General features: G+C 34.1%; 1 pseudogene; it reads right to left on the reverse strand.

The window, feature by feature from the left end:
• Positions 1-1,596: 1,596 nt before the first annotated feature.
• Positions 1,597-3,201, reverse strand: LOC120589235 (transportin-1-like; annotated as a pseudogene).
• Positions 3,202-24,258: the final 21,057 nt, after the last annotated feature.

Here is a 24,258-nt window from a genome sequence, read left to right on the forward strand (position 1 = left end):
TGTGTATCTTCCTTTTCTGTTTGAATGTCTCTCCAATTCCTTTCTCAAGCCTACAGCTGAAAAGGTGACCAATGGTTACAACGTTTCCATGGTGTAGATAGCTTTTATGTTCTGTGGCTCTACTAGGTCAAATACAGTATCTTCCTCTTTCTCACAAGCACATCTCTGACATTTGGAATTATTAATTGCAGGAAAAGCTATTCTGACCATTGAGCAGTTCGACAGAAAGTGCTGGGAGCTTTTTATGTTTCGACTTCAAGATGCTGGCATTTACTCCTTACTTCCTATCTTGATGATTTTCTGAAAGTTGTACTCTTTGAGAGGTCATAGTAAGAGAAGTAGCAATGGTGACAGAAAGGGGAGGGCAGAGGGATAATGTTCTCTGATTAGTGTAGACCCCAAAGGCAGCAGACAGTGGAGAGGGCCAGGATGTCCTTTTTACAGACCTTCAAGCAGGCAAAGCATGAGTGGCCACTTGGTGCAGTTTGAGGTGAGCTTCGATTTATATATAGGTGACAGGCAGTGATAGTTTCTTTATAGTAATTGTAATTTGTGTGTATTTTTTAAAACTCTTTATCTTTATAGAACTTTAATGACAATTTAAGATGGCTTGTAAACCATAAGACTGTTTATATCCTGAACTGGGCTCTGAGTTCAGTCCTCTATCAAAATCTCTGCTCTTATTCTATTAACTCTGAATTCTTTCTTGCATATTTAAATTTTTCTTCCCATCTTCTCTCTCCTTTTAACAAAAGTCCTCAAAGTTTTCTATCCTTAAAATGACCAAAGAAACAACAAACACACCCACAAGCAAACCTAGTAACACTTCACAATTACCGTTTTTTTTGATATGTCCAACCCCATTTATTCCTCCCTCTCTGCCTACCCCACAAAGGTAAAAGGACTGAGTCATTTGGCATTTCACAGGGTGCTTCATTGTTTAAATTAGTTTTTTATTTAATTTCCAGCTTTTTGGGGTATGCCTTAAGTTGTAAATTCCAAGAACCTGTTTCTACTATGGGTAGGCAAGTTGATTTTAATTCTATTAGCTTCATTTGTGGAGTTTTTTATCAACATGCAAAAACAAGGCCCTGTCATGTGGGAAAATTTATAGAAATCTTTTAATTAAAAATAAAGCTTCTTTACTGTTTGCAACCCCCATTCTTAGGTTTCCTTTATTGTGCACTACAGAAATTTTCCTTTCATCCTTATGCATTATTTAATATGGTTCTCGTTTTGATACTATTCCCCATAATATTACAGAATGTACTGTTTTGTGAGTAGACAGAATAGGTTTTTTTTTTTTTTTCGTTTCTTCACATCAGTGCAGAATTATAATTGGAGACAGATTTCTACCCACAAAAGCTCCAGATGTTAAAACGTTTCCCAACATTGACTTAATACAGTGACAGCAACACCTTCCTCCTGTTCCTCCCAGTAGGATTGAGATTGTACTGTATCCCCTACCGGTTTACCCTTCCCACCCCTCCTCTCCACCCCATAAAAGGTAACATTTTCCTTGGGTGCAGAAGCTCCTTTATAGTGTCCAAGATCGAAAGACTCTTAATTATGGGGCTGCGGCTTAAGTGTATGAGATTAAACCCCATAAAAAGTTGCCAGATGCTCTTTTAATGGAAGTAAAACCGGTCAGAAAAATACCTCCAATTTTCATCCCCAACTTGATTTTTAAATCCGTGAAGGATCTTATAGAACATGTTTCTTAGATCATTTTTTGGGTTGAACCATAATGCAACATCACAAAAAATATAAAATATTGGATTACTCCTCTGGGATTCATACTGATCATGGTACAAATCACACGAAATACTGAATCCTTTTCCTCATTGTCTTTTATGTTTCTCAGAGAGGTGCACCAGGGTCTTATAAAGTGCTGTGGCATGGGGACCACCTCTTGAGGACAAACATAACCAAGATGACCAATTATTGCTATATTCTCTAACAATGTCGTTGGTACATTGATTCTGTTCATGATGTCTACAAGCTGGTACAACACCATAGGAATATAAGGCTGCATCTCTACAGCCATTTGAATAGAGATTTCTCTGATTGCTCATGTGACATTATTGCAGACTGAAATGAACTCTGGATTTACAGTAGTTTCCAATATTGGCATGAAATCCGCTGTACAAGTCTTACCATGCTGAAAGTAAGCTTTTGTCAGGTCATGTAATAGGAAGAAAAAAACTCTGTGGAACTTCTGGCATTTTATCCTGCATGTACTGATACATGTTAGAATGTTACTTCAGGCTACCAGCTGTTCAATGCTGCCTCCCTGTCCTTCATCCAGGCTACTGAGTAAATCAAGAGCCACTATCATAAAATCTTTATCTAGAGCCTCATATTGATCTGGTTGAGTATTGTTCAGCATGACTTGTACAAGAGTCTTCTGACTAGGTTTACACAATGCTGATACACAGGTTCACAGTATGGAAGGAAGTCAGACTGTAGGGCAGTGGCAACTAAAAATAGTAAAGGGAAGAAGGTAAAGGGAAGAAATCTTTATCTTCATCCTTAACATGTTCTACTTCTGGTTTGTTTAAACGTTGTCCTACTGAATCTGTTAATGTTCCTATGGCTTCATAAATATTGAGTAGGTTCTTATGCTGGTATTTACTAAATGTGAAGACAAAGGTATCAAGTATAGAAACAAGGTAAGAAACAAGTTCTGTACAAGTCTCCTTTTCTAGGGTAGCAAAGGCACTGCAGGAAGCTTCTTGTACTCTCGTTGCTATCTAGGATATGTCTCAGCAATTTTGTTATTATGGCTTCAGGTACGTGTTTGGCAACTGGCTGACTACCCAGTGTGCATAATGGCTAAGAGTCCATCCAGGATGTTATGGAACGCACAAGAGCCATTTTATCAGAGAGGCTCTGAATATGGTGAAGAATGAGCTCAGGCAGGTATAGAATCATGCCTTGCATGCAACCTTTGACAATTGCTCCTAAAACCAAGATGCCTGATTCTTTAATGACCCATTCATGATGAAAAAGTAATTCTTTCAAAATATGTGTCTTCCTTACAGTTACATCTTTACATATTGATTGCTCAGCCAAAGTGAGCCAAAATTCACAGGCTTCCAAAGCCACATTTTGATCTTCATTGTAGGTCCTCTGTAGCTTGTACTCAACTATATTATGCATGTGAGGAAGCAGGCAATCCATTTGAACTTCAAGCAACATCACAAGTGCCCGGCATATATTTTCCCCAGAGATATATTTTTATTAATTGATGGTAGGACATGAGCCTCTTTAATTTTGAGAACAAATTTTATCAAATAACTCTGTGTTTAACCGTGATTACACATGAAGTAGAGAAAAAATGAAATGGACTGAGATGTCTACTTTGGTGGCTAGAGAAATAATGATGACAACTAAAATAACAGAAGACAACAGTTCGGAAGTGTGTGAGAACATATTGATTTTGTACAAATAGGTTAATGGAAATTGGTAAAAAATAGATTGGGATTGGAGAATAAAAATTAATTCACAAGCATGTAAATGGTATTTTGAGACAGTGAAACTGAATATGATTTTTCAGGGAGAAAATTTAGGGTGGAAATGAGAGAAGACTGGTAATAGAACTATGAGACAATGACCCTCATGGGCATGTAGAGGGAAAAACACCAGAGAGGAAGCTTGAAAAATATACCTTTTCAGTTGTTAAATGAAATGGTATGGGAGTGTAGAGCAGGGCAAAATTTAATGTCTTTTGATAAACTGAGAAATTTTATAAACCTGTGCTTTTCAAAAAGATGGCTATATTGTTATTTGAATAACCATTTATAGTTTACACAGTATATATTCATAAATTATTTAGTTAAATGGACATAAAATGGATAGATGAAAATTTTAAACATTATAATTATATTTACATTACGATTTTGTGGTTTATAAATTAATTTGTACTAGTGGCTTATAATGAATGCAAAATTTTTCTATCTCACTAGTGCTATGGTTTCAATCTCACATATTTTATATTTCATACTAGGAGACCAAGGTCAAATAATATTTCCACACAGTAATACTTTTCAGTGAGGACGTAGATCCACAGACTATCTTATACATCACTGGTAAAAGTTTAATTGGCATTATCTCCTGAAGTTGCTCATTCACTTTACCATGACTCAGCAAATTCCACTATCAGGGAACTCTCCATTAAAGAAAATTTTGCACATTTACAAAGGAAACATATGAAAATATCATAGTATTATTTCCAATGATAAAAAGTGAAAATAGTACAAATGCCAATTTATGGGAGACTGGATTAATAAAAATACATATTCTCACAATAGAATATTATCAACTTTCAAAGGGAATGGATTTTAGCAAAAACAATACCATAGAAAATCATAACAATAAATACTATAGAAAAAAATTGTTCCCAAAGATTATTTGTGGCATGCCTTTTTGTAACATTAAAAAGAACTAAAGCAAATAAACTAACAAATGATACATACAGATGCGACATTTTATTTTTTAAAAAGAGCTAGGAAATAGTGAACACAGAATTTTGGATGATGGCTATCTTGCGTAGGAGAACCAAGAAGGAAGTGCTGAGGGAGAAACCATGTGATTAGATGTATATTATGCTCAACACAGTAGCTTTGGTTTGGGGATGGCGAATTAGCAGATGTTAGCTACATTTTTCAAAAACACTAAGTAAATAACTAACCAATAAAAACAAACCATCTATGGGTTAATGACATCAATGTCATGGCACAAGGACATGATTCATCCAATACCGTGCATCTGAGGTCCGACAGGTAAAAATTATTTAAATGAATTGTTTACAACTGAAACATAAAAGGAAAGTTGTTAACCATGCTCTGTTGTGGTTATTAGATAGTTTTACCTTTTCTTAGCTGAAACATAAACTCTCTTCGTATATGCTGTGAGACTGGGCGAGGGCATCTCTTGTTCAGAGATATTACCTTTTCCAGATGCAGAAATATTTTTTTAAATAGCTTGTGTTAAAATCTAATAAGAAATCATTTTATTCACTGTTTGTGTAAGTTCAGAAAGAGTTTATTTCAATTTGATTATTTGCTGTCTTTATAATAAGAAACTGTTCTTGAGGCTTATAAAATATTGTTAAAAACTGTAAATCCTGAATCTTGCAAGCCAGACTTTGCTAGTTTCTTTTTTCTCTTTCTTTTTCTTCTTTTCTGAACAACATCTTTTTCAGTCTTATCTTTCACACTTTAGTTAATTGCCCAAGTTTGTAGTGAATCATTTTGATAACAACAGCTACTCATGTTGTATTTCACTCTTAACTGACTGTTGGCCTCTGAATTCCCTTGTGGTACTTGGAGATTACAAACCTTTTTAGCAACTGGGTATTTTTGTTCGCCTTTTTATTCAGCACATAACACAGGGTGAATTCCTTGTGTGTTTATAGCATAGTATAAATAGGGAGGTGTTCCAATCAGGAAGCCATTATGTTTCAATAGGTGTGTTATATTCATTTATGTTGAGTTGCACTCACCTCACCAGGAGGCCTTATTCTTTGTTGACAGTCATTTTGCTGAAGTAAAAGCATTTTTGTGTTATATTTTAAAATAAACCATATTCTTAATTTTTTTTTTTTTGAAATCTTGATTCTCAAGAAAAGAGTGCCTCCTGGCAGTTATTTTCTATGCTCACTGTGTTGATCCCATTGGAAATAATGCTAGAATGTTTGTATTACAGAAAGAAGACACTCATATACATGGATGCTTCTTTGGATATGTTAATATTCAGTTGATATGCAGCAGTAGGGCCTTACTGATTATTAAAATATTGAAATTCTTCTAAACTGGTTCCTAGATATCCTCTTGTCTAAGCTTCTCAAATATCCTTCCATTGTTTCAGATTCTCCCCCAAGACCCCAGAAAGTACTCTCAATCCTGCCACTGAATGGTTAATACCTCGGAAATGGGATTTAGTCTAGTTCTACAGCAATGTATATTACTCTTACAATTTTTATAACAACAATTATGTCATACCCATTTTTAAATAAGTTTGACTATCATCCCTGGATAATCCTTTTTCATTGTATGAATAATTGGTTCAAGACTTCATAGGAAAACTGAGGACTGCTCAAATCTTCAAGAAACAGTGACTAATTAGCAAGGTTAACTTAGGTTGATAAGTATAATCACAGTGATAAATATAATCCCCAATGCTTATAAAAATGCATTTTAATAAATTTATTGTAAATAATACCTACTCTGTCTTCTACATTATTCAGCAGATTAACGCTTTTCTTGTGTGCATTGCCCAAGAGATAGACACTGAGAGAAAGGTTCAAATGCAAGTCATTTATTTGGGAGGAACAAGGAACACCAGCAATGAAATCAGAAAGTCACACAAGAAAGGGAGGCAGCCCATACAGTATCTGCATTAACACTGAGAGAGAAGCTTAATCCCACAGGGAAACTCAGCATTGTTGAGATGTGTGTTTCAGAATGAAGGGGAACAGAATTTCTCACCCCAAAATATTTCTTTTTGGCGTAAATGTTATTTTGAGCTGATTATTATTAAGAAAAAGTAGACACAAGAAAAACTGAAAATGAGTAGTAGAAGTTACCCTTGTTTAAGAGACATTTACATTTATAAGATAAACCTCTACTCATAAGTGTGTCTCCCTCCCTGTATCAGCAAGAGAAGTATGGCTTAATCTCTGGAAACTGAGATGGAGGAGGCAGAAAATTAAATCTACGTAACAATTACACCCATGCTTTGCCTGGTAAACTCTCATAACTGGCTCCCCTTCACCCAAGATCTTCTGTCTTTAGCTGGAGATGGTATTTAAGATGGTGACTTGGGCCATTTCAGAAAGTTCCTCAGTATTCTTGGGTATAAGTTCTCCCACGTATACAGGAGGTATACATGTTATTAAATGTCTGTTTGTTTTTCTCTTGTTAATCTGTCTTTTATTACAGAGATGTCTCTGTCAAGAACCTAAAAGGGTAGAGGGAATATTATTTTCCTCTCTTTTAAGAATAACCCCACTAATGGATCAAGTGAGTCATATCTATATATTCACACAGCTGGTGATTGGTTGAAGGCTCCTCCTCAGAATGTTAATTCCTCATCATCTCTGATCTGTGAGACCTGGAACAGAGCAGCCTTCAGGAGAAAGCCTTCAGACAGAGTGCCCAATACTGGCCTGCAAAATTCTGCCTTCTGAAGTGATAAGGACAGATGGATATGGGCTGAGCGCTGATAGCAGCAACTATAATTACTTTATTATCATCAGAGGTAGGTTCCATGTTTTGCAGCTCTTGAATCGCTCTTTTCAACTATCTTCGTCGAAGATCCATTTTGCTGTGATAAAGAACTATTTATTTTAGCCTTTTGGGAAGAGATAGAATTGAAAAGTTTCTTTTAGAAAGGTCATGTTCCTTAAAATAAAAGAGCTTAGTAAATTTGAAGTCTTTGAGGATTAACTTTCCTTCCAATTTCAAGATTGCCTCCTACGTTCATGCAAGGCAATATTTATTTCCATCTGTGCAACTTTCAATGTGTTCAGTAGGTAGCAGTTTACCTTTATTCTCTCAAACATTTAAAGAATAATAGAGTTAGGTTTTCTCTCTTAAATACCCTACATGTACTCATTGGAATACAGAATGAGATAATGATAGTGAGTTCAGACAAGCCAACTGTACAGTTCCATCATAGGAAGCTGTTGTGGTTTAGCTGATAATAATGTACTCTTAAGACCCCAAAAATGTGTTGAATAATATACTCGAAGTATTATAATCATTTCAGAAAATTTGGATAATTCAAAAACATATAAAGAAGAAAATAAAAATCTCTTACAATTTTACTATCTAGCAATAATTACTATCATCGTTTGTCATATTTATTTCCATTCTTTTTTCTATACCTATTTTTATATCATTAAGATAATGTTTACAAACACTTTTTTCATTCTATTACAAAATACATTCCCTAGGCTAATGGATCTTAAACTTTAGTGTGCCTCAGAATCACCTACAGGCTCTGTAAAACGCAGATGGCTGGGCTTCATTATCTCTAATTGGTTAGGTCTGGGGTAGAATCTGAGCATCTACAAGTGAGAGGATCTAACAAGTTTCCATTTGAGAATGGTGCTGTTAATCTGATGACTCACTTACAGAACCTAGGTTTTTAAACGTTTTATGCATTGGAATGAAGGTAATATTATGTTTCTTCGTTAGGGAACAGGTACAGATGTGTGTTTATTTTGTGAAAATTCATCCACTATGAGTTTTTATATGTATGTTATCCATCAATAAAACTTTATAAAATTTCAAAGGCATGATTGTAATGACTTACTAATATTTTATTCATTCATGTGTCATAATTTACTTAACCATGACCTTAATTTCATTTGTTTCTAATTAATATAATTATATTCTAATATTAATTTTGATATTAATGTATTAATATTTTAGAGAATTTTAGATTGTTTTATAGCAATGCAAATACAAGATAAAAACAGATACAAATATTTTAGCACGGTTGGCATATATTGCCATAATTCTTCTCAAAATCATAATAATTCACAATTCAAACAACAGTTACGCAATTTCTTGTTTGCTGAATGGGTGATTGCCTTCTTTGGAATAAGGTAGCATGACAATGTTTCTTCATTATTTAGTTAATTTTTAATATTTAAAGCATAAATAGAAAGAGAGATTAACCTGTATGGTTTTCTTGGGCAGTGCTTGCCTAATAGCATTGGGCAATAGCATTCTTTGAAAGATATAAATTCTTTAGAAACTTCTGCATAGCTTTGTCTTAGGTGAAATATTGGAGATTAACTTATTTTTTTATTGTAAAAATTGGGAACTAATACTGTAATTTCAATAAGCCCAATCATTTTTATGTTCTCCAAAGGACTCCTTCTACTATTATACTTTGGTCAGAAAAAACCTGAGATTTCCCTCTAACTTTCCACTTGTTGAAAAGCAAAACCACCATTATATAAGAATCAAAACTACTATTTTATAGGGCAATGATGTGGAGGAATAGGATTATCATAGCTACACTAAATAAATTAAAAATAAATCTGGTCCTTGAGTTTAGCTCTCATTGAACTATATTGAAAAATAGGCATTAGAAACAATCATATTTTGCATTTATCTCTAAATACATATTCAACATATAATTTATTATATTAAATGAGAGCTATTTAAGTAGCATTCTATACACACACATGTGTGAGCACACACACACACACCACACACACACACATCATTTTCTTTGGATTCTTGAACTTAAATATCAGTATAAGTGGAAAGATTTTTGGAACATATAATTTTATTATGTTTAGAAAGAATTACAAGTATGGTAATCTAATAGTGCTATATCACTATTTTGTATCCAATAAAAAGTTCTTACAACTATGACGAGTTGTCAGCTCTCTCCAATTAATAGAACAATTTCTATTATTTTCCAGTGTTATCTGTTTCTCATGGTGAGGTGATCAGGTAGCACTGTTACATGTGTTTGGGCAAAAGATAATATGGTGAGTGTAATCTGAAAGTGGAACATTTAAGAAATGATACATAGAAGATGCTCAGTGAATATTTATTATACAAATAGAATAAAACTACAACTGATTATTTTTTTAACTAGGGCATGTTTCTGAGGTAGAAGTCAAAAGACTTAATGATGGATTACAGTTGCTGGTTTTGTTTCCTGTATCTTTTCTAAGTGTTTGAGAGTTAAAAAATAGAAGTAAAATTTGAAGATAAGAGGAAAAAAGATAATACAATAAATTCTCCAAGCATTTCTTGCTTCTTTCATTTCCTTTTATCTTGATGTTTGCCTTTTACTGTTCTACAATCTGAATTTAATTTATTAATAAAAATAAAAAGAAAACATTTTACATAGAGGTGCATATATTTTAGGTATTTTAGGATTCTGTGGTTTCCCTTCCTCAACCGTTCTCTTTCCTTTTTCTTTATTCTTTCCATATTTATAATTTATAATTAAAATCTGGCTGGATATACCACACAGCTGCTATAAAAATGTGATAGAATTATCTATGACAATGAAAAAATAGTGAAATCTATGTGAGAGAGCTTCCTTGGGCCTTGAATTCTTTCCTTGTGCTCTCCAACTACTAGTGTGGTTTAATGATACACACACACACATATATATATATAATTTATATATAACATATATCATTATAATGGATATATATACCATTATCATTTATATATGTAATGCTATATATACTACATTTATATTCATTATATATATTACACAGTTCATCTAAAAGTATCACTGAGCACTTCACAGCCAATTACTGATCTTAAATGTCAGTGAGAGGATGTGTTAATTTTTAAGCAAAACCAAAATGACTTTTCTATCTGAGCAGCCAATGAAATTCTACATCTAAGGGATTTTCTCCCACAAATGCCAAACTGGGTACGTTTGCATATGTTCTCTCTGATGTATCAAGAAGTTGGAATTTGCACATGACTTTAAAATAATTTAAGAAATTGCTTTTACAAGCTGTGTGTTTACATCTATGTATGATTATTTAAATTATTGCTGTTAGGTGATTCCAAAAAAATAACTAATAAAAATTGATTTCTCTTTTTTCTTGTTTGTAACCTAAATATAAACTTTGAATGCTGATAACTTGGTACTCAAGTTTTAGGCTTAATATAAAGTATAATGATTATTCTACAACCAAAAATGTAAATATAATTGAGATTTGGTACATCAATAAAGGAATATTATGATCAAAAGCAAATAATTCAGTTTATTATGTCATTTGTGACACAAATTATTGGGGACTTCTCATTAAAATCTACTATAGAGAGCAAGTAGTCATATGGATTTTTCCCTCTTTTGATTAACTAATTGATTAACTAGCAGGTGAAATTCAGAAGCAACAATGGTCTCAACCCCTCTTCATTATAGGAAACAATTTGTCATTAAGTTAAGTCCTTTTGCATTATATCCAGAGAATGATTAAACTTCCATTTCATCAGGTACCTTTTATGTTACCAGAAAATTCACCACATATCTCATATAAGCTTCTGAATAAAATTTATATTTAAAGTGGCAACATTCACATTATGAGGACTATGTGCCTAGTAACAGCAAAACATATTGGTTTATTTTGGTGAATTCCAGGTTTTATGTGTATGAAATTATATTTTAATGATAAAGCATATAATAAAAATAACAAATATACAATAAACACTATGGTAACTATACAGAATTGCTTAATAGCCCATTGCTATTATCGTCTAATTTTTAAATGCCTAGCTAGAGCCACCCCATGAAATGCCAACCTATGTTGACACTGAAGTGCCAGTTTATTAACACATAGTATTAAAAAACATAAAGTATATATAATTATGTAATTAAATGAGTACTTTTGCTGATGGATAACCAGAAATAAAAAAAAAAAGAAAAGAAAAGAAAAGAAAAGGAGCCATAAAAAAGAAACTAAAAGAATTTGGTGACAAGGTGAATTGTTCCTTCTATTCTTCCTTTTTGCCAATTTCAGATTGAATACCAAGATATAGAATCGATAAAATGAGAAAGCATTTTATTTCACGGTGGCTATCTCTGATTTCCCTTGATAAGGCAGATATATATAAAGAAGTTTTTCTACATACACAATTTTTCATAGTGGAAAATAATAATTTACTTGAATTTGAAATTTATATTTTGACTGACCGTGACAAAATAAATCCATCCAGAAATTTTCTATTGACTGTTCATTAGATGCTAAGACACTGTTAGGAATAAAAAAGCAAAGACAAATCTACACAGTGTTCCATTTCATATTTTCCCATAATTATTATGGTCTGGTGAAAACTGCACTATTTAAGTGTTGAAACTTTGAAACTTTGATGTAGATTCTTTTTATGCATTCTTCTTAATTTCTGTTTCTATTATGTTAGTTAGTGTTCAGTGTCCTAATACTAAATAGACAATGAATTGTTGAATCTGGGAGTATAAGAAATCTTCATTTAACAAGCCTGTTACATACCAAACGTTGTACTAGGTGTTATGAAGATGACGATGAAAAGAAATAAGCGTTGAGGGCTTTTCACTTAATGATGTTAAGCATACAGACACAGGTGTTAAGCACTCAAAGCTAAAACCAAGCCAAACAAACAGATAGACAAACAAAACAAGAAGCAGCTGGTTCAAAAGGGAACAAATTCTCCAAAGTGGACTTATTAGTATTGAAATATTCGATGACTAACAAAGATTTTACCTTCTTTACATCAAGGGATGGTTTATTCAGATCAATAAACCCACACATTTACAGAAATGATTTGCACAGCAAATATGAAAGACATCTCTTTAAACAGCATCTATTGTGGTGATTGCAACTGGTCCATTATGAACCTTTTGGTGTCCGTATCACTTACTTCTAAAGTGTTGTTGTTAAAAAGGTGTCACGAAGTAATGCCTCCTGAGACTGTATGCTTGACCTTGTCTGGGGGTCAGGCAAGGGAGAGACGTGTTTAGGTAACTGCGGGTGAGGTGTACGTTGGAACCAGAAAAATTGTTTACAAGAGAAGCCATTTTTCACTTAGACCAGATATTTTTATGTGCTTGTTTTAAATAAGGTGGAGAAGTTTATTACATTTTCTCTGCTGCGGTTTAGCTGAGATCTATAGTGAAGCACTGAGAACTTAATGGACTTTAACAATGATAATGTTTTGTGTGTTTCTCATGTCAGGATTTCATAGCATTTTACTAAGAAATGAATGACCTTGCTGGGTGAAAATGAAGAGCAGATTGATAATATATCCAAGGGAGGGATCTGGTAACTGGTCACACTGCTCTTATTCAAAGTTTTGTGATCTCCTGTGCCAGACATATGGCAGCGTCATTGTATCACGGTCTCTTCTTTCACTTGTCTTTTTACTCAAGACAATGTGGTCTCCATTTAAAAAGTATTTATGAAGTAAGATGAGTCTCTGGGGATACAATTCCTTTGTCTATTTACAGAGCCATACGATTGTCTTTCCTCTCTATTGTTGCCTTTAGATACTTTGTTGAAAGGGCTGAAGACCTTCACAACTGTGGGCATTTTCTTTCATGAACACATATGATGGCAGGCAGAGCCCCTTGGCAGGCACTGGGCATTCCAGAACCAGCATCTCATCTCTCTCCCTAAAGTCTCTTAAAGATGACATAACTTCAGATTTTTTCCCTTATGTTAGAACTTTGAAGGGTGGAGGTGTGAAGTCTGGCTTCCCCTCAGGCTCTAGCGTGAGTGTGAGTGTTGGTTTCACAAGCCATCTACGAAAAGGGTGTATGAACAGACTGTACAGATGCTGCATCTAGCTTCATCATGCCAAAGAAATTGAGGGTATTCTGCCACCAGGTTTTCTAATTCAAGACAGCTTATATATTTTTGCTGGTTTAATTTTTTACAAGATATTGTGTTGTTGTTGATAACTGCCCTAAACCCTGTGGTCAGTGAGATGGAAAATAGCTCACATATTTCTTTCTAGCCAAACATCTCAGATTTGTGAAAAGAGTAAAATCTTCAAGCTAAGTTATATGTTCACATGGTAAAACATTTTAAAACATCATTTGAACATTTGAAAATAAGTAGAATTAATATCTTAGCTTTTAAAATATCTTTGTTTGCAGATAAGCTGATTATTTATCCTCTTCTTTCCCCCAACCTCCTCTCCCAGGGATCACATGCTTAAGAGATCCTGAGTGTCTGGGCATAAGATGTCTGTGTATCACAATAAGAGGAATGTAAGGCAGGTCTCTGGCCCTTTTGTCCGTGATTTCAGGGATTCCAGCCCCATCACAGTTCCCCCTTCTCCTTTTGGGCATTTTTAGCAAGTGTCTTAAGAGTGCTGATGAACTAGCTCTCAACTTGCATGTGACTCTCAGAATTTTCCTTTCTTTGATTTTCTTTCTTGTATCGTCTCTGTCACAAATATGGGCTCATCCAGCCTGCTGCGCTGGTCCTGTATCTCTTCTCCATATCTGTGAGTTCCAACAGTCACTCCAAACAGAAGTTCTTGCTGGGATCTGATACAGGTGGACGGTGAGGCCATTTGATCCAATATCTCATCTGAATGAATGGCTCTTAAGGTTTTTATCACTCTTTAGTGACACTTCATCATCCCAGAGTGTAGACATTAGTCCATGAGAACTAGAACAAAAATAGGTTCTAATAAAATCATTCTTTTCTTTCGAGACCAGCCTGCACTTCCCTAGACTAAACTTTCCCGTTAAGCATGAGCTCCTTTCCAGGAGAGGCCTGATCCTCCAAACATATCCAGAACATGTCAGAATATAGGAGGAACGTAGTTTTCTTGTCAGTGGTGACCCTGCTCCCTTAGCATTACTTCTTTACTGATAGGTGAAAGATAATAAAAAGTAAAATAAGTAAAACTTTGAAAAATCTTTATAAATAAAAATTATTAGTATTAATGTTATTAGAGTCTTAATTTAAGCATCTCTTTTTTGTTCTCCTGAACTCTGATCAGTACTCATATTCCAATGTGTGTATTTTATGGTATTATTTTTAAACATGTTAATTGTTACCTCAAATAACCAAGCAGTGTAAATGCTTTGTCACTGGAATGAAGAGGAGCAACAGGCCTATGAGAAAAAAACACACTTCTGAGAAAAGTTTGGACACCACACTGCTAAATTCTTTGGAACTATAACAGCATCAAAAAAAGTTTTGTATTTCATATTTCAAAGTTGCTGAGAGAGATCTTAAAAGTTCTCATCACAAGAAAAAAAATTTTTTTGTAGCTATGTGTGGTGATGAATGTTAGCTAGACTTATTGTGGTGATTGTTTTGCAATGTATACAATTATTGAATCATCGTGTAGTGTGCTTGAAACTAACAAAATGTTGTATATCAATTATGCATCAATAGTAAAAATAAAAGTTCTGTACATTTAGAGATTCAGATGGAATCAAAAGGAAGTTCAACTAAAACCTAGAGTAAAATCAGTTATATTTTCACCTGAGAGAAATAATAAATAACTATGAATACAGAAGAGACCTAAACTAGGTGAGCACATTTGTCTATTTATAGAACTATATGTTTTTTAAAAAAATATAAAAAGAATAATATAAATGTATATTATGCCTCGTAACTTTTTAGAATAAGGGGTACAATTAAGAAGAAAACTATGGTAATTCTAAAGTTATGGGAAGCATGACATCTAAGATATCAGTTACAAATAAGACACTACAGCTCCTCCCGCCCCCCTTTAGCAAATAACTCTAAATTACAAACAAAGCCTCAAGGTAAAACAAACTCTTAATGTAAACTTTTATCAGAGACTACTCACTCACTAAATCTGTTCTTACTGCCTTTCAGAGTGGTGGAACCCCTGGTTTTTAGCTAGGTACATGACCTTTTGGAATAGAATTTACTTACCAATCTCTTTTGAAGCTACTTGAGGCCCTAGAAATAGAAACAAAAATGTGATGTGATTTTCAGAAAGTAACCTTTAAAAGAGAGAGTGATTAATATCTAGAAAATATAAAGAACACTTGTAACTCAATAACAATTAAAAAAGCAACCCGATTAAAAAATAGGCAAAGAATTGGAATAGACTCTTCTCCAAAGAAGATATATAAATGGCCAATAAACACATGAAAAGATGCCCAACATCACTAATCATTAGGAAAATGCAAATTAAAACCACAATAACATACCAGTGCATACCCATTAGAATGACTATTATTTAAACAACAACAACACGGGAAATAAGTGTTTGTAAGGATGTAAAGAAATTGAAACCTTTTCACATCACTAGTGAGCGTGTAAAATGGTCCAGGCACTGTGAAAAACAGTATGCCAATTTGTTCAAAAATTAAACATAGAATTACCATATAACCCAGCAATTATACTTCTGAAAGCAAGGACTCAAACACATCTCTGTGCACACATGTTTCTAGCAATATTATTCACAATAGCCAAAGGATGGAAGTAATCCAAATGTTCATTGACAGATGAATGGATAAATAAAATTCAGTATATATATAAACATAAAATATTATTCAGCTTTGAAAAAGAAGGAAATTCTGACACATTCTACAACATGAGAGAATCCTGAAGACACTATGCTAAGTGAAATAAGCCAACCACCAAAGGACAGATATTGTATAATTCCACTGACATGAGATACCAAAACTAGTCAAATTCACAGATACAGAAAGTAGAATGGCGTTTCCCAAGGACTGAGGGGAGGGAGGTAGGGAATTATTGTTTAATGGGTATGGAGTTTAAGTTTGGAACTTTAAAATGTTACGGTAATGGATGGTGGTGATAGTTGTGAATGTATTTAATGTCACTGAGCTGTGCACAAAGGTGATTAAAATGATAAATTTTGTTATGTATTTTTATCACACACACACAGACACACACACACACACACACACACACACACACAAATGTAAAAGAGAGGGCATGTGCTTCTGCTTCCTCCTTTTTTTCCCTGGCTGGAATGTAGGCATGATGGATGGAGATTGAGCAGCCATTCGAAGTTGTGAGGTAGAAGTCATATGCTGAAGGTGGTGGAGCAACAGGACACAAAGAGTCACGATTTCTGACCATCACGGAGTACTAACCAGTACTGGGGAATTCGCTTTTCGATTTTGTTTGAGACAGAAATGAACTTGTATCTTGTATGAGCCATTATACATTTTTTTCTATCACTCTCTGCTGAACTTAATCTTATTTCGACAACCTTAACACTGAATTGCTTTGCCATAAATGAGTGCACTTCAATTTTGACCAGAATATTTGATCTATTCTTTAGGTAGAAGTGTACTATTATCCACTATAATAATACCAAAAAATGCATAGACAATAAGTCATAAGATAATAATTACTTTTCCTTTACAAAGAGGATATGCAATAAACCAGGTAAAAAATGTATAATTTTAATCTGTTTTTGTTTCTCTTTAACTTCCCTGTGTTTTGGATAGATCGGTTCTGTAATTAGCCTTGTTATTTGTAATTTTAGTTCCATCGACTGGGGTGGTAGCAATCTTGCCAACTTGCTTAATCTTTCAAGATCACATGCTTAATCTTTCAATATTATATTTGAGATGTTTATAAAAATATTAAATAATACTAGACCTAATGTCAAATCTTCAGAAGCACCATTTGAATTTCCAGTCAGTTGCAGGCTAACCAAGAGATTACTCATATGGGAGCAACAAATAAAGAAACTTTAAAAACAAACACACAAAATAAAACCCAACTCTTTAGATAATTTGTCTTCAGAACAATGTTTAAAGTACATTTAAAAAATTAAGTAGTGTGTATTATTATTCGTATAAGTTATAAGACATTTTATTAAGAGTGATTTATAGACTATCCATTAATTACTATATATTCAAACCCACAATAGCTTAAATAGAAATTATACCATTTTTCATTCCAGAGAAAACCAATTATCAGACTCTTAAGTTCTTGAAGTTTTGAGTTGAAGACGGTCATTTGCACATAATAATGATCACTTCTATAGTTTTGAAATGTAATTAACATTCATAAAATATAAATATTTTTAATGCCCAGTGGAGAAAAAAACCCTGTCTTTTCTGTAAATATATTTATTTCACTACTTATTAATTCTATTAAATGATACATGTCAAAGAAACTAATACAAGCTTCTAGCAGCCTTAAAGATCATTTTCTATTTCTTTGTACTGTTCCAGGTGAACTGACATTTGACCATTCTCTGAATACTAATGGACTCAATTGAAATGTTGGTAAAACTAAAAGATGTTCAGTCTGGCAATGCCTGGAATGGAGAATGGAAGAGAGAAAAAGAATGTGAGACTGTAAGATAAGGATGCTCCTGTGCCTTCAGGTCTCATTTCTTCAATGGAAAGATGACCTTATTATCAGACTAGTTACTCTTCCAATTCTTTGGAATTCCATGTACCACTTTATCTGCTACTTTCCCAATGCTTCACCTCTCCCTTCCAATTCTGGAGGACCAGCTGTCCTTTTTGAAAGTCAAAGTTAATTCTTCATTTCATGTGTATCTTATCCATCTTTGTCTCTTCCAGGTCCTTGTAACATTTATTTTACATTTCCTCTTCCTTGGCTCATTTTGTTCAACTGATAAATTGTCTCTCTTTTCTTTACAAAATTCTGTATCATTTGACATTTTCTTCCATTTCTCCCTTAGAAATGGTTGTGTTCCTTCTGATTCTGTCCTTCACCCTCTCTCTTTTAATTCTCTGAACTCTCCCTAACAAATCTTACCACCCTCACAGCTTTATCTCCTGCCTTGTCTCTCAAATCTATTTCTCCAGCGAGCCCAAACAAAGGGGATAACTCCAGAACCCAATCTCTCCATCTGGACATCCCATGAACATTTCCATCTCAACATGCACTAATTTGGGCTTATCACCACTAACCTACCTCGTACTCCTATCTTTTCTTTCTTGGTGTATGATGTTATTCAATCCACATGCTATTCCACCTTCCAGGAAGTTTTCCCCAGTCCATTTTACTTAACTAGTACTTTTTGTCATTAAGATCTCAACAGAAGTGCTATTTCTTTCAGAAATTTTTTATTGAATCCCAAGTCTGGGCCAGAAGTCCCACTACATACCTTTCTTGGCCATTTTTACTTGTTTATAACATCTCCAGACTGTGAGTTCCTTGAGGCTTAGGGCTGTGTCTTATTTATATTGCATTAACAAAGCCTAGGAGATAGTATATCTATATATATCTATAGCTATAGGTGGATAGATATAGATATAAATCTATATATAGTTATATAGCTATATATATAGTTTTATAATAATATATAGGTGTATGTATGTTATATGTATGAAAACATAGTTATATATATCCTAAATCACTGAGTAAAATTAGAACCTAGGAATCATCCCAGACGCTCTTGTTTTTTCCACAACGTACCAAGTTCTAGTGATTCATCTGCCTGGATCACTATTAAATCAGTTCCTTTGCCTTCTTCCTCTAACTTGATTTCTTGCCTTCTTATTACAATGGTCTTCTTACTTGTCTTCCTGCCTCTAGGCATATTCCTCTCAAATTCGTCACATATGTTGGCTCCAGAATTATCTTTCTAAGATATAAACCTGATCATGCTACTTATCTACTCAAAAGCCTTCATGACTTCCTACTTATCATGTATGTCAAACTACAAAACACAATATGCAAGATGTTTTATGCTTTGTTCCTTCCTACATTTCCATATTCATCTCCCACTTCCCATATACCTCCATTACATTTAAGTCCTGCCAAACTTGTCTAATTCCCTCAAATGAGATGTTATCTGTACACACACACACACACACACACACACACACATTGTTCAAATGTTAACTATTGAAACTTGCCTCAGGTGTCACTTTCTCAGGCAGGACTCTCTTGACTCTTTTAGACCGGGTGAGAGGCCCTTTCTCTTTGTCTTTGTAGAATCTTCTGCATAATTCTTTATTTTAATGAAAGCCAGAAACTCCAATAGGTTCTTGAACACTAACATGTATATGTTTTTGAAGCTTGGAAATCCCAATGTTACGCTATAGCAATTTTATCTTTCCAACTAAATTTATTTCCTTTAAGATTTTTTATGATTTGTAAGACTTAATGCTAAAATCTTCTCGTATTTTTCAAGGCTGCTATTCATTACTGCAGACAGAATGCTTTCAGTCTGCTGAATGTTAAATAACAAGCTAGAAGAAAAGCCTAGTCCTTCTCCCTGGAGCTCGGCACTGTGTTTCTTTGTACATGTACTCATTCCTCAAAGCTGTACTCTTATGGGCACTTTTCTTTCCTTATATATTCTCCAGGGGTTGCATTCTTGTGCCTGTCTGAGACAGAGAATGCTGGAATACATGACAGCATTTTGATAGCTGCCGGGAGAAATAAAAGAGATACTTCATTGAGCAGTTATGCCAGGGAGTACTTTCAGCCATGTATTGGGATTCTGAGCTAATATGCTTCTTGTTAGTGAAAAAAAGTACAGCTATGCAGTGGACTTCACTTCATTCCATTAATTCATTTATACTTCTCAAATAGTAATGGCACTTGCTAGGTATTAAGGATACAAAGAGGAATGTCAGAGCTCTTTCCCCCAGAGGACTTCTAGATTAATAAGTAGAATAGATAAGTTTAAAAATGCAAGCAATAAAGGTCAGTGGTAGACAAAAAATATTCCCCAAGGGCAAGCCTGATCAATTCTTAGTAGTTGAGAGTCTCAGGAATGAAAGATGATGGCTTTGGTTTCAGCCACATTGAGTTTGAAGTGCTGACATCCAGGTAGAGCTGTTGTACAGGAAAGTGGCATTACAAGTATGATACTCAGGAGATGATCCTATCTTGATAACATAGAGTTGGGATTCACCTGGCAAAAGAAGATATTGAAACTGTGTAAAAACTGACAGAAGAAGATTGATGGCAGTAATATTTATGGAATAGTAGAGAGCAGGGGAAAGGAGCCAGCAAAAAAGAGAAACAATAGCCAGTGATCCCAGAGAGAGCTTGAGATGGGACAACATTTCAAAAGCCAAAGAAGGATATTTATAAAGAAAAGAGTGGTCATCAGTCAGGTGCTACAAAGAGGTCAATAATAAGTCATCCAGAGGAGGCCATGAGTTTTAGCATTGAGGAAGTCATTGGTGACTATTATCTGAACAAATATAGCAGAGTGTGGGAGCAGTGGCCACATTGGAGAGACAATGCAACGTAAGGAAGTTCAGATGATGAATATAGAACATTTGTCAAGGATTGTGGCTATGAATGGAAAAAGACCAAGAAAAGAGGAGCCAGGAGGATTAATTTAAAGAAAAATACCCTTTATATTTTAAAATTTTGAAAGACATGATAATGTATCAATACTGAAAAGAAGTCAGTAGAGTGAAAGAGATTGAAAATACATGAGAGAGAGGAAAGAAGTGATGCCAGAATAAGGTCCCAGAGACAGGAAAAGATGCTCCCCATGTCACACATGGAATTGGACAAAGGAACAATTCAAATGAGTACTCAGGAGCTGACGAATACCAACCATCACAGATGCCCTTACAAAATCTATTTATCCTCTTTCAATTGTATATTGTGTAGAGACTTCAGCAAATGTGATAAATTTATTTTTTAGTTCATGTTAACAAATAAGACAAATGTTCCCCTGAGTGCTGCAGAAGTAGTTCCAAATACTCATTTCTTTAACTAGACCAAATCTTTTTGGATCACTCTGGTACTGCTGAGATCACTTAACTGTAGCACTGAAAATGTTCAACCTCCCTCACTTCACTGATCATCCAAAATGAGCTTCAGCTGCATCCTGAGCAGAGCTGAGATTATCTTTGCAGTTCTTAAATCAGACTGAAAATCAGGTCATCACCACAGTATTTATTAAGTGCTCAAACCCCTCTGATCTTTTCCTCCTATCAACATTTCATAATTCATCCCTAAACAAATGCCATACAAATTCTAATGATCATAAATGATTTTGTTCTGTTTTTATTTAAATTAAAATCCATAATAGTCTGACCAGCTGGCCATCACAGTACACATTACTTAACCAAGTGTGAATTTAGTTTGTACAAGTACTAAATATCTCTAGATTGTGGTAAATGAATGCCTTCTAGATTGAGCAGCATGTTGTATTCTTACAGATCAATAATATTATAATGGGATGTGAAGAATATTTATATTATTGTGCCACTAAAGGATAAAGAGTTTTTCTTAAAGACAGATATTTGCAATTAGAGGGTTTTGTGACAGAGGAGTGCAGTTAGGGCTTTGGCTCATGTTTTCTGGGCTGGAATACTGCTTCTTTATCTGTAAGTCCAGATGTGTGTCTTTCTGAGACTCCTCTCTGAAACCTCCAGAATGGGGGAGATCTTCCTCCTCTGAACTCACATCACATTTGCACACACAGACAACTGCAGTGAAATTGCTGCATTACTCATCTGCGCCACCCAACTAGACTGCCTCGTTGTTAACTGTGACACCACCTAGTTCTAGCCCATGCTCCAGCTTCTAGCTGCCATTTAATAAAATGTATTGAGTTGTGAACTAAATGAATGTGTCCAAATCTTGTAATTTTGTTTTAAAAAGTTATAAAAATAATCTGCCTAAAATAATGAGGGCTAACTTCCTACTGTGACGTGTTATCTGCTACTTAAAAGCTGTGATTCTCTCAGCAGTTTATACCAGAAGCTTTCCTATAATCTTGTGTCCTCAGAAAATCCCATATTCTTGGGACACCTGGAGGGATAGTTCTGAGCTCTCAATTTAATGGATAATTTTCTCTTTCTTTTATCAAATTTTCATAGTTTTTTTATGACTTTGATTTTTGGCATCTCCCACAATCTGAGATGTAATAAGGCTATTTTTAAAAAATACATATATATCCTATTTTTTTAATTGGCTTATAATTTACTTGAAGAGAGGGAGTGCATTTATTATCTCCAGCAGTGCTTAACATTGTATTTTGTGATTAATAAATATTTGTCATATTGAACTTTATTAGCATCTGTCTCTTAAATGGAGCAGCGAAATGCTGAGAGACTTTAGTGCAGTGGCTAGTTTATGGCGTGGAAGTGGGACCAATGGATGATGTTAATCACTCCTGAGTGATGCCTCCTTGCATTAGCACACTCTTCAGGCTCTGACAAAGCCAAGTGTAGCAGCCCTGGCCTCCTGCTTGGCAAAGGCTGGTAATGACTGAGCTAATGTGTATTCCAATTGCTAGTCAGTCATTTACCAAGTAGATCAACATGATAGTGAGAGAAACTCAACCAGTGGGAAGGACCTATGGAGAAAATTGGATGCTTTCTAAGCTAAAACATCTATTTGAAGGAAAATAAATCTCACTACCCCTTAAATAATAGAACTCTGTTCATACTTGAAGTCTCTTAGAGTACCTGGCATTGTAGGAGACATGATGAGGTAGGGTTGAATAAAATAAGTGAGAAATTTGCAGTTTGTTACAATAAAACATGTCCATTACAGCCAAATAGATCATCTTATTTGAACATGCAAAATTAAATCGTCAAATATCTATGTGTATAAAATAGGGATGGGATGAGGTACATTCAAAGTCAATGCTAGATATTGCCTTTGTCATATTATGCTCCTCTGTATCTAAAATCTGTATGAGTGTGAATTCCATAGCAACAGCAATGCTTGAAAGATAGCTAAAATGCATTATCTTTTCATTTACTTAAAAAAAAAAAAATGAATCAGTCATTCTATAAAATTGTTCAACATCCATAGGATTTATGAAGCGGAATAAAATAACTTTTCTATTTATAAGAGAACTGGAATACAAAGATAAACATATTGGCAGCCTGTTTATCACACTTAAAAAATTAAAGTGATTTAGAGAACTGTGGATTAGAAGATATTTTCTGTCAAACACTAATTTTTGGAAACCTGAAATTATTTAGGAGATAAAACTGTATATATATTTTAATTTTTACTTATATACAAAAATTAGTATTAAAGAAGGATGGCTTTATTAGACTTTGAGACTAATATTCAAGATACAAAGGAAATATCAAGAAGGAAATATTACAATTAAACTCAAAGTTTAATGATTCTATTATAAATACAAAAATTACACAAAGATCTATGATTGTCAAATTAATTGTAGTAGGCTGGTTAAAAATTCTTCTGCATAAGAATAGTTTCAAAATATCATCCTCAGATTATTAATTACAAAGGAAAAACACATTTACAGTAGAGAATGTGTGATCACCAGGCAAAGTGATAAAACCTATCATTACCAATAACAGACAGATGGACATACATAATCTTGACAGAACTGGTCAACCTAACCTAAGTCTAATCATCAGGAAATAATAAAGAAAATCCAAATTGAAAAATAGTCTTCAAAAAAATTATCCCATTTTCTTTAAAAATATCAATGACTTGAAAACAAACAAGATAATGAGAGAGCTATTGTGGATTAAAGGTGACTAAAGAGATGTGACAACTAATTGCAATTTGTGAACCTTGACTGGGTCCTGGATTCAAAAAACTCCAAAAGCTATAAAGGACATTATCGAGACAACTGGGGAATAGAAATACAAATTGCATATTTAATAATATTTAAATATCCTGAGTGTAACAATTGAATTTTAGTTATAAGGGAAAATGTCTTTGTTTTCAGGTGATACAGACTGAAATATTTGAAGTGTCATTATGACTGCAACTTGCTCTCAAAGTGATTAAAGAGTGAAAATAGACAGAAAATGTGGCAGTGTTAATAATGAGTGAATGTAATCTAAAAC

Source organism: Pteropus medius, unplaced genomic scaffold (assembly GCF_902729225.1).
Source record: "Pteropus medius unplaced genomic scaffold, Ma_sr-lr_union100, whole genome shotgun sequence".
Lineage (NCBI taxonomy): Eukaryota > Metazoa > Chordata > Mammalia > Chiroptera > Pteropodidae > Pteropus > Pteropus medius.